At 40.3% G+C, this 13243-nt stretch overlaps 2 protein-coding genes across 5 annotated transcripts in view; one reads left to right on the top strand and one right to left on the bottom strand.

Annotated features, from left to right (window-relative positions):
- Positions 1-13243, bottom strand: part of LOC126874103 (neutral ceramidase) — a 139257-nt gene that overhangs the window by 68152 nt on the left and 57862 nt on the right. The gene's annotated exons all lie outside the window — the stretch shown is intronic.
- LOC126874089 (sushi, von Willebrand factor type A, EGF and pentraxin domain-containing protein 1) overlaps positions 12395-13243 on the top strand; it is a 50386-nt gene continuing 49537 nt past the window's right edge. For both annotated transcript variants that reach the window (XM_050635709.1, XM_050635707.1), the window contains exon 1: positions 12395-12747. The gene's annotated coding sequence lies outside the window, so the exon portion shown is untranslated. The remainder of the gene's footprint in view (positions 12748-13243) is intronic.

Here is a 13243-nt window from a genome sequence, read left to right as displayed (position 1 = left end):
GCAATTCACAGAGATCGATTTCTAAGTTGGGAAGTATGTAATGGCAAAGTAATTTCTTTGCCTTTTTATTCCTCTACTGTTACTTTCATAATGAGAAACTGAGAGACATGCCGATGGCTTTTGCAATCTTCAGGGATTCTTATGAAAACAGCAATAAGAATGAAGCGTAGATACCGTGGATATGGCGAAATAATTTCTCTGTGTCATAAGCTTCCCTAATGTCTCAGCGAAAATTGGATTCGTACGCCCAAACTATATGTACGTAAAATATCCAAAGTATGCTGCTACTTGCGACATTTAGCGGGTGAAATATAGATCTCTGCTTAATATTCTTCGATTCTGTTCGTAAAGATATTTTGCATAAAAGTTCTTACACGATATACGGAAGCTTTCGTGAACGAAGGTGGACAAAATTGGGAAAATCATTCTGGACTTTAGCCGATGATATACAGCGATTACAAAAAGTACTTGCATTTTCCTATTAATGAAACGTATTAATTAAATTTCGTATAAATTATTAATAAAAACCTTATGAAAAGTTGCCTCGCTAGAAAATAACGCGTATGAATAATTTCTGCGATCAAATTTCAAATATATATTTATTTGTTTCGATTTGATTCGTGCGCATAAACCGGATGGATAATCTTGCGACGACGAAGCGATGGAAAACGGTGTCTGCGATCGATGAAAAATGCCGTCCACGTGAAAAGCTGGCTTACCTATATTCATCGAGCACGTGAAATCGTTGAAGACGCGTGAAGGCAGCGATGCTCGGCTGCGAGCAGTCAGGCACCGATACCGTTACACTTGGCAGCTTCCTGCCGCTCGGAATACGGCCTCCATCGGCCCTGTTTGTCTCTCTTCTGCATACTTATGCTCTACCTTTTTGGTATCGTCATTGTCACCTACTATCGGTGCGCACGCGCGCCTTCGATCTTATACCGTAATACAAATGATCGCGAACCGACGCGACCACACGATCTCGAACCTGCAATTCTTCACTTTCGTATGCATATAAATACATAACCTAGATACTTTTGAATTCTTCTTTTTCGCGGTGTTCTTTAAAAGCAACGTCGGTTCTCCTCTGTTTCGGATTTCAATCGAATGAAATTCAATTTTTGTATTGGCTTGGCATTGCGTACGAATCCAGATATTTCTCACTTCTTTCTCTTTTCCATGACATTTTTCCGAGTAATATCGGTCGCACAAGGTAATTAAATTTTTTTATGCGAATGAAACAAATGGATGGTTACTATCATATTAACGTTACGAACGTTACAAGGAAATCTAAAAGCTATTAACATAACACGTTAGTATCAGTTTGCGGATTTCGTTGAGTTTGACGATGCCTGGCGGAGTTTAAAGAACTGTTATGTGGTTTATCTGTCGATAAAATTATAATTGATGTTTTCTTCTTAATAATTATAGCAATTAAGCGATACGTTCGTTGCACGTAGGTTTTACGATTCGAAGGAACTTTGATAAAGCAACTTTGATAATTGATAGTTTTATGAACTTTTAGCTTGAACGGCTTTTGTCTGCTATACTGTTATAATGATCTCTTAGATTTAGGTAGATAAGCAAGCGAAGGTGCAATTAGTACTCGCAGAAATTATATTTTTCAATGATCACGGAACGATTTGTTAACGAAGTCTACATAATTATATCTTAATTAATTATGTGACTGTGTAGGTTTTATCGCGAAAGTTTCTTGAACTTTGATAAATGAATTCTCCCGTTAATAAGGCAGGCAAATCATACAACTATGATGATATATGTATAAAACAGTAACGAATCTAACGGGTGTTGGGAAAGTAATAGTCGTAGTTGTTGTCATAGTACAACGGTTTAAACGAATATAATCATACACTATAGTCTGTAACAGCGCATATCGAGGAAAATTTCACGCGTTAAAAATAGCATTGTGGCTTTTGAAACATTAAAGATGAGCTTCGTTCCTCGAAAGATATTCCAACGGAAAAAATTACCTTGATCGTTCAGTATAGTAAAACGTCTGCATGTTTCATTAGACTGATAATGAAAAACATATTCCACACATTGTTACGTTGGTGTCGTAAATCCAAGAATCGCAGCAAAGTACATTTTATTAAACAATTACCCTTCTAAATTTATAAATCCATCCTTGAAACGTTATCTATGCGTATAATGCTTCTTCGTATACAGACGACGTTTTAAAAAAACAAGGTCAGCGTGTAAAGAAGACTTCAGTCCCATTAGAAACAACAAAGGCGGCTCTCCAGTCGAATTAGGAGAAAATATGATAATCGTCTAGTAGTTTGCACAAAGCAAATCCTAGAAATCCGATAATTTTACACGCAATGCATGACCGCTTACCATGCACTGTTATTAAAAGCTGAAACTTCATTACGTACGCACGGCGGCTCACGCTGCACGCCTAAATCGGAATTTCCCTCCCGCCATAAGGTTACCACCATTCCGTTCCAATTGCGATCGATTCGTAACCGATCGAAGGCACACTTTTCGCGAAAAGTAAAAACCACGCATTCCAAGCTGGTCTACGCGAGTTAGCTTTCAAATTACAACGATTATCCGCGTCTTTTGAAAGCGGTCAACAGGCTGACGTCATTCTGTATGCTTCCTTCGTTCCTGCGTGGCGGATATGTGATTCGTTGATCGTTGGTTTTCTTCGTTTGGTAAGTCTGGTCTTAGTCCTGTGTCAGCGATTAATAGAAATTGCAAGGAAGCAAAAAATCCATCCAATACGATGCTAATAGAACGCTAATTCTCTAATAAAATTTCGATCGTTCTCAAACCCACCACAACCATCCTTCCACCAGACAACGTTCTCAGCCTTCCGAAAATTCTACTCGCACCCGACTTAGCTCGACTCGATCCCATTTTTCTAACGGAACTTCGATCGAAGGAAACATTTTCAAACGTACCCGTTTATCCCTTTTACCGATCCAAATCTGTCGTCTGCCCAAAAAATTGTACCCAAATTCGACCTAATCCAATCTAATCCCTCGATGATCTATGAAACCTGCAAAAAACCCGGACAGCCCGAAGCACGAAGCTATCCTGTTCTCTCGATAGAGTCAGTCACGAATTCGTGGCGACACGTCACCTCGTGGTCAAGCGGCACGATTAGGCAGTTTTGGCAGGACGTCGACCCGGTGCGAGAAACCGTTCGAAACGCGTTGTCCGGCTGGCGTGTACAGGTGTATTGCACGTATACGTGTCGCAGTGTAACGCGCGTTGGCTGATCGCATGCCACGAACTCGTATGAGAGAGCGAGGCCTCAACAGCTGTCTCTTCCCTCGTCTCGCCTTCAGTCCGTGTCCTACAAAACTCCTGGCAAATTAACGTCAGGGCATTTACGACGACCTCTTTATTCTCTCATACATGCTGGCGCATGTGCGCCTCGTTCCACCATGGAATGCCGAACTATAACAGAAATCAGCCGCGGAAGACTTCCTCTATTTCAGCGAAACCATGGAAATTAGTCAGCGAGATTCTTTTTAATCTCTGTTTGATCTGGTTTGAGCGAGTTTGATGGCGTTGACAGACGTTTGAGACGTTAAACTCTTGCGGAATTTGTTCGCCGATAGAGTCGAAATTGCTCCATTTGGTTATTGGGGGAGTCAGAAGCTACGTTATTCGTATTTTATTTGTCAATTAGGTGGTCCCTCCAACTTCTATAATTACGAAAGACAAATATCCGAAAGTAGCACGAATTTTCATTTCATTATCGCAATATCCATATAGCGGAGAATTTTAGAAACTCCGGTAGAGGATCCTTAAGTAAACAAGTAGAACCCAGGAGATAGAGTAACTTTAATAATCGACGCTTTTCAGTTTCTTTTTTTAATTTTAAGCGTACATACATTTTTGTAATTAGACCGCGAATCTTCGTGTATCCATGGAAAGTTTAAATATATAAGAAGTATACATATTACGTATAGAATGCATGTGAAAGTATTTAAAATATTCAAAGTAAATGACTCGTTACGATATTTATAAGAGACGAAACAAATCTCTATCCTGAGTACCATTCTCTAATTACGTTCGTCGTAATCACCTGAATTTGCATAAACACCCATAATCTAATTATAATGATATCTTGGACATATAGTTAGCTGGATAACCAGGCAAAGTTGCAATTAACATATATACAGAAGACGCATGTTCTAGCGTTCGCGGAACAATTTATTAAGGAAGGATAATTATTAGTAGCTTGATAAATTAAACATTTACCTTCATAAGTAATTTTCTTTAGAAAAATCTCTCAAACCCTGATAAATTCTGATAAACGATCGTGCAGATTCTACTAATATGAGTTAATCGAGAAAGAATTTATTAAAGGAATGCATATGGGGATAAATTTCTTCTGCACTCGTTAATCTATACCATGAATTCGCTGATGTCTACTCTCGAAAGTCGTTTTTACTATAATTTTCCAGAGTTAGGTAGATTCGCGATTATTATGCGTAGAAAGAGTCGCGTTCTCCGGAGATTAGAAGAAGGCTCATCGGCGGAATTCTTTCAGCTAACGTTCTCCGCTGCTTCAGATCGTTTGCTGTGCGAGATCGCCGATGATTATACTTAAATGATTTCTTTTTGGGTACGATCTCTCTAATTTTGATCGATTAACCAGTTTTGCTGTACCGAACAGATGGAAAAGGTGCTAATTCCCGGTCATTAGGAGAAATTCCGACGAGATCCACAATGGGCTCGTTGATTCGCTCGAGTTCATTGATAATTACACTTTGGCGAGACTTATATTGTAAAAGAAAAATTAGTGGGGAGGGATGCGAGAAAATCTTACGCGGAATTAATAAACCGTTCGAAGGAAACTCGGAAAAGATTACAAATACATTTTTGATATTTCTCATTCTATTTCCTATCGCTTATTTCTATTCTCGATGTTCCTTGCTTCGTGTTCTTAATACTTTTCGTCTTAAACTTGCAAGTTGCTATTTCTATATTAAACGTTTCCGCGTATAATATTTCCCTCCATAAGCAATATTTAATTACGCGGACGATTAATTTTCGCTCACACCCAGCCTAGCCACGCATTTACGTGCCAGTGACTCGGCACGATTTTCTATTTAAATTTAAAGAAGCCATCAAAAGGCAATTTCAAGGCGATTTCGTTGCTCGCAGATGGCACGCGGTCGTTCCGAAAAGTCAGAAGCCAGTCTAAGGAATTTAATAACGGTGGTGAACCCGGACAAATCGGTAAATGGAATCTCGTCTCGAGATCATTTCGATCGCGACTCAGCAACACGGAGCAAGTGGACCAAACAGACGTCATTGTGGCCACGAGGGCCGTCGTGGCATTTCCGCAAAACGGTGTTTTCTGCGAACTACATACTCGCGATATTTAAACAGAAACTTTAATATCGTCTGTATCGCGAGCTTTCGTAAGTCACGATATTTCCAACGTAATCTCAAGAACGTATCGGTCTCTCGACATCGCTACGCCAATGATTAATACGAACAATCTCCTCGAAAGATAATTTGTCGTAAAAAGAAATCGGAATTTTAAAGCAGGCGATTTAAATGCTAATTTGAAAACGAGTCTAAACATAATCGGCATTCTATGAAAAGGAAAATCGTGATATTCCTCCTGATTTATCAAGCGAAATATCTTAAGAACTTCTAAAATATTAAATCAACGAATAAATTACGACTATAATATTCGTTTCGCTGACGGCTTTACCGGGAATATCTTAATTTTCTGGCGTATTGGCAATTTTCTATGTAACGTTTTTCTGTCAATTTACATTATCCAATTCTTCTTTCTTAACTTTCACTTAGATTCTATATTTTCGTGAGCTATATGATATTAATTCGAACAAAATGTGACCGAATCGTTATCGCATAAATATAATTTCTCGTTTGAATTTCGTTCGAACACGTTTTTAAAAATATTTGAAATCTTTTTCGCGTACTGACTCGCGAGAGCAAAGTGCAGGCTCGATTTCAATATTCTACGAGAGCGGAGCATCAACCAGAGTTCGATTTAGCCGCGTATAACGATCGAAGAAGCGCCTTGGACAGGTCAATGTCCCGAAAAATTACCGATTGCGACTAGTTAAGACTTCTGGCCGCGCCTAATACGTACATATATCGCCAGGCGCGGCGATGAATTATTAATGCTTCGTAATGAAAGACAATTACCAAGAAGAAAAGCTCGCGCTGCGAATAGACGAGACAGACGATGTTCGTCAAGGAGACGTAAAAACTTTTTCCTCGTCTGAAGGCGCGTTAAGTGATCTTACCACGCAGTCGTCTTTTGATCGACCATCGAGGCTAAAAAGGCTAGTCTTCGATCGTTGTCGGACACCGACCAAAGAAACGAACTATTATGACGTTTTTCTGCACTCGAGACGATTACAGACAGACTCGATATATTTCTACTACGAAACTATGACGTACGTCGAAATTGAAATTTTATAAGTGCGCAGCCTCTATCGATTTTCTTTTCCATAATTTTCTACCGTTTGTGTTTTAGCGAATAGAACGATGCCAAAATTCGAGTATAAATAAAACTTGAGATATTTTCAATCTCTGAATTATTATCCGTTGATTTTAATTATTTCATTTTATCTAAATCCATTTTCTAGCGGCTTTCCACTCTGTGGACGGAAAATCGAATTAGCGACGTTTATTCACACGAAATCGATTGAGAACGATAAACGGTGGGTAACGCTTTCGAAGAAGCGAATTATTGGATAATGTCTGTCGAAATTCGTAATTCATTGGAATTGCTTCGTGTCTCGTGGCGAAACAAGGCTCGATGATTTAGAAAGTGTAACGAGATTCGTCTGGACAGAAATCGCCGAGAAGGTAAACAGCTTTTTCCAATTACCATAAGCATTCTGCAGCTGCAATTTCTCGGGCAGGTTTTACTTTGAAAAATTCTATTCTGTCGGCTATCGAGCATTCTAATCGCGTTGAATGCCTATTTCGCGTTGTCATAAATAGAATCTCGAACAGTGTGACAGGGAAATTTGTTATTTTTTATATGTACCTGGTCGATACGATCTTTAGCGTTTAAGTTCTATTTTTCTAATGCGAAATTTGCATTTTTTCTTTCGCTTTTCAAAGCTGCTTCTGTACAGGATACGCAAATTCCACTTTCCACGTCTTCTATGGCTATTGAAAATGTAATTGGGGAAAGTCAATGAATCAATAGAAAACGTAGCGCGAAGAAGAGAAGAATGCAATGCAATTAGACAATCAACTACTTATTACGATAATCTTGTAAAAAAAAAAGAAGATTTTAAAATATAAATAACAAGTGGGAATAAAAATAAATCGAGGATGAATTCAAACAAAAACGAGCAAATCATCGGAATAAATAGAAAAGTAGATAAAGTACATGGAACAATTTTTCTACCATATCGTTTTTATCTCTTTTATCGTGCCACGTTAAAACGCGATAAGGAAAATGCAAAGAAATATAAAAAATATTTTTTCATCAAAAATCTGGCAAACTTTCAAGGAAAAAAAGAAAAGAAAAGAACAGGAAACGATCTTTCATCGAAGCGACTGAAACCGATCTAAACTTTGGATGAAAAAGAACTAAGTAAGCGAGTAAATAGAAGATATTCTTCGGTCAAAGCTACTGGCTTTGATCCAACTAATTTAAGCTCGAGGAAAAGAGATAAAAGAAACCACGAGTAAACAGAAAATATTTTTCCGTCAAAATAGATAAACTAACGCGATTAAACTGTTTCGCGTAGAATCACCTCATTGCCGATTATACCGCGACACTCGGTGCTTCGATAATCTCGAGGAACTGCCTATCTCCTCGTCCACTTGGTGCCGGATGTCTTCGAGATGACGCCCGAGTCTCGAAGAATGGCAGAACACATGAGTCACGGGTTTTTATTTAAATCTACCGCGAGATGACGCGATGAACATTCGACTGGACGTTCTAGCCGACGATCAAGGTTCCGTTCACGAATCGTTACGATGAATTCTCCTTGAATATACGTAATCCTAGGTCGTGAATAGCCAGGAAATCGTTTAGAGTCGCTGTTCGAATAATTCGTAGCGAGTATATCGGAATGCGTCGGTTAGAGAAGAAAAGAACGATTTACAAGGCTCCTTATGTTTCTTTTGCTCGTTGACCAGTTCGGATTCGCAGCTGCGCTGTTCGTGTCGTTCGAAGAAAGTTGGGAAAGTGCGTAATCGACGCACGTTCGAGAGCCTTTGGTGGTCGAACGAGAGCATCGGTGCGAGACCTGCCAGGTTTTTAGCGTACACAGCGAGCACAGGCTTCTGGGGAAATGAAAATCTTGCCGTACTACCGTCGTGTATGTGTGTCTTTTCTCGGCTGCTATCGATCGTATCGTTAGCTTCTTGACGAAGTTTTTATCAACAAATTTTTAGTCCTCTTTTACTACGAACCTTGGAACAGTTCGTACTAGTTACATCTAAACTTTCGTTGATCCATGGTTGTGAAAAATCAAGATAAATCTATCTAGGAACTTGGATTTGAAGATCAGAGTCAAAGTACCTACACGCGTAACGTGGTACCTCTAATTACCCATACAAAGTTGTCACATTTTCTCTTTAAAATATACGAAATATTCAAATACTCGTGTATAAAGCATCTTAGAATTTTGTCCCATATCATCCCATATTATGGCTTAATCCCCATAACGTTCCTCCGTTTTCCAATAATCTCGCGATCCCAGATGAAAACCGGAATCCGCGAAAGGCGAAGAACCGTGACATCGGTCGGCCAATTTGCTTCGCCGGATTTTTCTGGCTTGCTAGGCAGCCTAAGAACGATGGTTCCGTTTTATTTATAAACGGCAGGACACGGTGATTCGCGTGCGTGCAACGAGCTGCCGGGTTGAACGCCTCCGGAGTGCAACAGACCCGATAAAACAGTAACGGAGCTCCTCTATCGCGTTCGCCGTTCTGTCGCGAAATTGTCCGACATGTTCGACTTTCCGAACCCAGTATCCGCATCCAGTAATCGACTTGCACAGTCGAGTTAATTGAAACTTGAAAATGATCGCGCTCCGGTCGCGAACGACTGACCACGCGAGCGCGCCATAATACATTTCTCTTACGTAATACAATGCTTGGGAAAAAAGTGTTACACTCGTTGCAATTGGTTCACGTGGCTGTGAGAAATCGCTCGAGACGTGCAGAATGAAATCGGATCTTTTTGTATCGTTTATTTATAAAGATATCTGTATTTTTGTAATTAGTACAAGTTAAAAATGTAAAGTGTATTTTTCATATGGTTTCAACGCAGAATTTTTATTTAGTAGAGTTTGATAGAATAGACTGGTTTATTTAGAAAATTCTTTCATTAATTTCTTGTTTTTGCACAAGCTTTATGCAAAAGCGTTATTTTTCAAAAAATCATTCTTTTCTTATTGGCACAAATATTCGCGTTTCGCGACTTTTTACTTGTAAGAAAAAAAAACAAATTAATCGATTAATATGCGCTTTTTGCTACATGGAAAATTTAAATTGGAATTAATTCAATGTTCGACGATAATTTTATCGCAGATATCGCTTCGAGCTTAAAATAAACCTACGCCGAGTCATTTGACCATTATTATACAACAGAGTAGTAAACGATACTTCTCGAATACACTCGCGTTATATTTGCTAGACCAGTTCATCACGTTGTTCGATCGTTTCATCTTCTGAAATCGAATCAGTTAAATATAAAAATCTTAGTGGCAATTGTATTTTTAATCTAATTTCGATATTTACTTTTCAGAATATTTTGTAAAAGAATCCGGATTAAGATATTTCTGCTTCCTCGATTTAGGAAGAAACCTCGATTACCAACTTCTCCAAAAATAACGATCCAGTAACAATTCCGCAAATAACTCTCCTCATAACCAATCCCTTTTCCTGATTCAACCAGTTTACCTCGATCTCAATTAAGTCGGTCGATCCACGCCATAATCCTCCCATACCGTTTCGCACATTCGTCCGCCTAAAATACAACGGTAACGGCCTAACTGGGACAACGCGCGACCTTACCAGCGAAAGGGTTAAATACCTACGTTGAATTCTTAGTACAAACCACGTGTACAACCACGGTCAAATCGTTGGACGCTTAATGGATTTACCGGCGCGGAATAAACTCTCGCGCTATAGCCACGAAATCAATTCCGAAAATTAAGTTATTGCGATCTTAACGATGTTTCGCTAATCACTCGTGCAAATACGCTATTTTCTCTCATACCAGTAATATCGAGCGACGTACTTGCTACTTTATTCCATTCCACGGAGAGAATGATTTTTTTACGTGTAATATCGTAATGCAAATTAATTCGCAGAAGCCTGTACAGGTATTTTCTAATCTTTATACTTCTTGCTATATTTTCTTCCAAATTTGGCATTACACGTCGCTCACTCAGCGGTCAGTGGTCGTAAAGGAAACCTGCTAAAAATGGATCTGTCTCACTGGACAAAAAATCGGGAATTTGTTACTAAAACGAATAAGACAATTCGGTTTTCTCGAATATTTCAATTTCGGATATTTAAAAAAGTATCCGAGTACAAGATACAGCGAAGACTTCCTTTTACAAAAATATCCTCTCTTTCTAAAGGAGTGATAAAACTTCTCGAAGACCACGAAACACGTAGCAATTTGTGCAGAGGAGTGTACTTACGTATTCCTATACATCGTTTATCGACCGCTAAAAAAATCGGCTGCCCGTTATGCAATTAGTCCTGGCGGATGCTACGTGTATATATCGCGATCTCGGTATTTCAAGTGACCGGCTAGGTATCCTGTTAGGCCAGAAATTAATCGGTCGGGTTAAAGTTGCACACGAGCCGCTCGCCTCCGGCTATTTATGACGTCGTTCGTGACTACGTGCAACGACGATCGCGATTCTACCACGAAACCGTATCACGGAAACGATGTGTCCGCAGTTTTCACTCTGTCACGATCGCCGACTGTATCGAATATCAGCGTGGTACGAGGGAAACGTAAACAGTGCAGCAAGTACAATGAAACTCCAAATTGGAGCACCAAGTAGCGACACAGTCGATTCGGTGATACGCAAGTTCGTGCGGTGATCGGTAACGTTGCATCGTTTTCTTAACACAGACGGAATAAACGTTACAAATTACAAGATACGAATAGTTGACGTTGGGATGCGAATAGGAGACGCGAATTATAAAGTGGCTGCATATGTAGAAACGTGGACGGAGAATGTCAATAACGCGACCACGCGTCGGAGTCACCGAACCACCTTTCTTATGCGAGCGTCGATGTCTCCGACGGAGGAACCAAATGATTTTTCGACGCGATCGAATATAGAATAGGTCGTTGATCATCGATAGAGTTTGGAAGCTTGATGTCTGGTCGGCACCGTGGTAAGTCGTATTTTGTGAACGAGTCAGCTCGTGTATCTACTGAACAAGCGAATAGCGTTTTGTTAACGAGAGACGAATTTTGTGTCTCGTCGGATGTCTCGTACCTGTGTCTTATTACGTTATATAGCAACTTTATGGATACGAGGAGAGGAAATATTACGAAGAAAACGCGTTAACGAACAAGATGCAACGCGAATAAGGAAATGCATCTGTGTGCAAGAGTAGAAATAATAAATATGGAAGACCAATGAAAAAACTATCGGGAAAACAATTTTTTACGATCTTCCATACTGGTCGCATCTACTAGCCGCTCGTTGAAACTTTTGCACGACTGTTTCCACAGATGTAGTTGCTGTGGTTTGCGAGCTGCAGTTTCATCTTCTTTGATCTCTTTTCTAATTGGTACGATAGAACTTCTTGTTGCGCAAACTGATTCCTCGTACGCTCGAAACTCGAAACGCACAGGAACCGATCGGAGAGTAACCTCGTTGGCAAATCCAAATTATCATCCACTCAAATTATTATTCCTAGATCGTTTTTCTTCGACCAAAAGATCCACCATACAGACTGCTTCTAGCTTCTAACTGGTGTTATAATTCTGTTGCCAGCAAAGTTAGAAAAAAATGATAGAAGAAAATGTTGCACCGCCTAACACGCTCTATCGTTATACCGTACAACTTTTTCATAGGTGCACCGGTGCAAAGTGCAGCCGCGCTGTGCAATCGTTTTTGCGTAAACCGATCGTTTCCCGTATACTCGAAACGCATGGAAACAGATCGGAGACTCAACCCTGTGCAATTCCATCGTCGATAAACAAACAAGGAGCTGAGTCTCGCTCGGCCTTCTCCGTTGACGCCACGAGTCAAGCCGAGTCCGCTTCTCCTCCGCCTTTCCAGCTCGCCTACGTTCACGTCTGCTTCCTTTTCTCTCTCTCCTTCACCTCGTTCAACCTATCGGCGTGTCTTCCCGAGGAGAGAAGCCTCTTACTCAGGTGACTCGCGCCGTTCACCTGGAGAGAGAGAGAACCGGGTTCCTCAGTTTCGAACCGGTGGGCCGGAGGGAAAGAGCTCCGTGACCCTGAATCCAACTGCTCTTCGTTCGTCTTCCCTTTGTCATTTTTTTATCCGAGACTTTTTCACGAGGACCGATCGCAGATCGATTTTTCCATCGACGTTCTGCCATTCGCGTCGAAATTGTGGCCGTCGAGAATTTTAAAGAGGATTTTCCAACGGTTCAACTGTGTTTTCTGTTCGTTGCTTCAAGCGTGCACTCGAGGCTCGGTTTTGTGCAGTGAATTGTCGTCGACTCGCGCGGAGACCTTCTGTGTCGTGTACATGTACCCAGGACAGGGATCGCGGCGTGGAACGTAGGAGAGCAACAAACAAAGTAAGTTTACGAGGGAACTGCAGGAAATTCGAGGAAACCTTGAGACTCTCGCCCGAAGGATGCAACCTTCGTACTTTCGTCGCCAGACTTTGCATCGAGTTCGTCTCTCGGTGCGTGGGTTTCAAAGCTGTTGACGTTTTTGGCGAATTTTTGAAATATTTTCGGTAAATTTTACGGGAAATTTAAGAATGTTTCAAGACTGTGATTGGAAGCATGGAATCTTGAAACTTTCGTCGCGAGACTTTGCTTCGGGTTTATCCTTTGACGCGCGAGTTTGAGAATCGTTGACACTTTTCACGAATTTTTGGAAAGTTTGTAGGAAGATTTTTGATAAATTTAAGAAACCTTAAGACTGCGATTCGGAGCGTGCGACTCTTTTCTCTCGAGTCTGCTTTCAACTTATTTTACAGAGAGATAACGTTTGAAAATTACCGACAATTTGAAGTGAATTCAATAAAAAAATGGTTCTAATATCGGAAACTTAGAATCTTCTTCG

The sequence above is a fragment of the Bombus huntii genome, chromosome 15, assembly GCF_024542735.1.
Source record: "Bombus huntii isolate Logan2020A chromosome 15, iyBomHunt1.1, whole genome shotgun sequence".
Lineage (NCBI taxonomy): Eukaryota > Metazoa > Arthropoda > Insecta > Hymenoptera > Apidae > Bombus > Bombus huntii.
The sequence above is the reverse complement of the archived record's forward strand: the minus strand, read 5'-3'. Positions and strand labels throughout refer to the sequence as shown.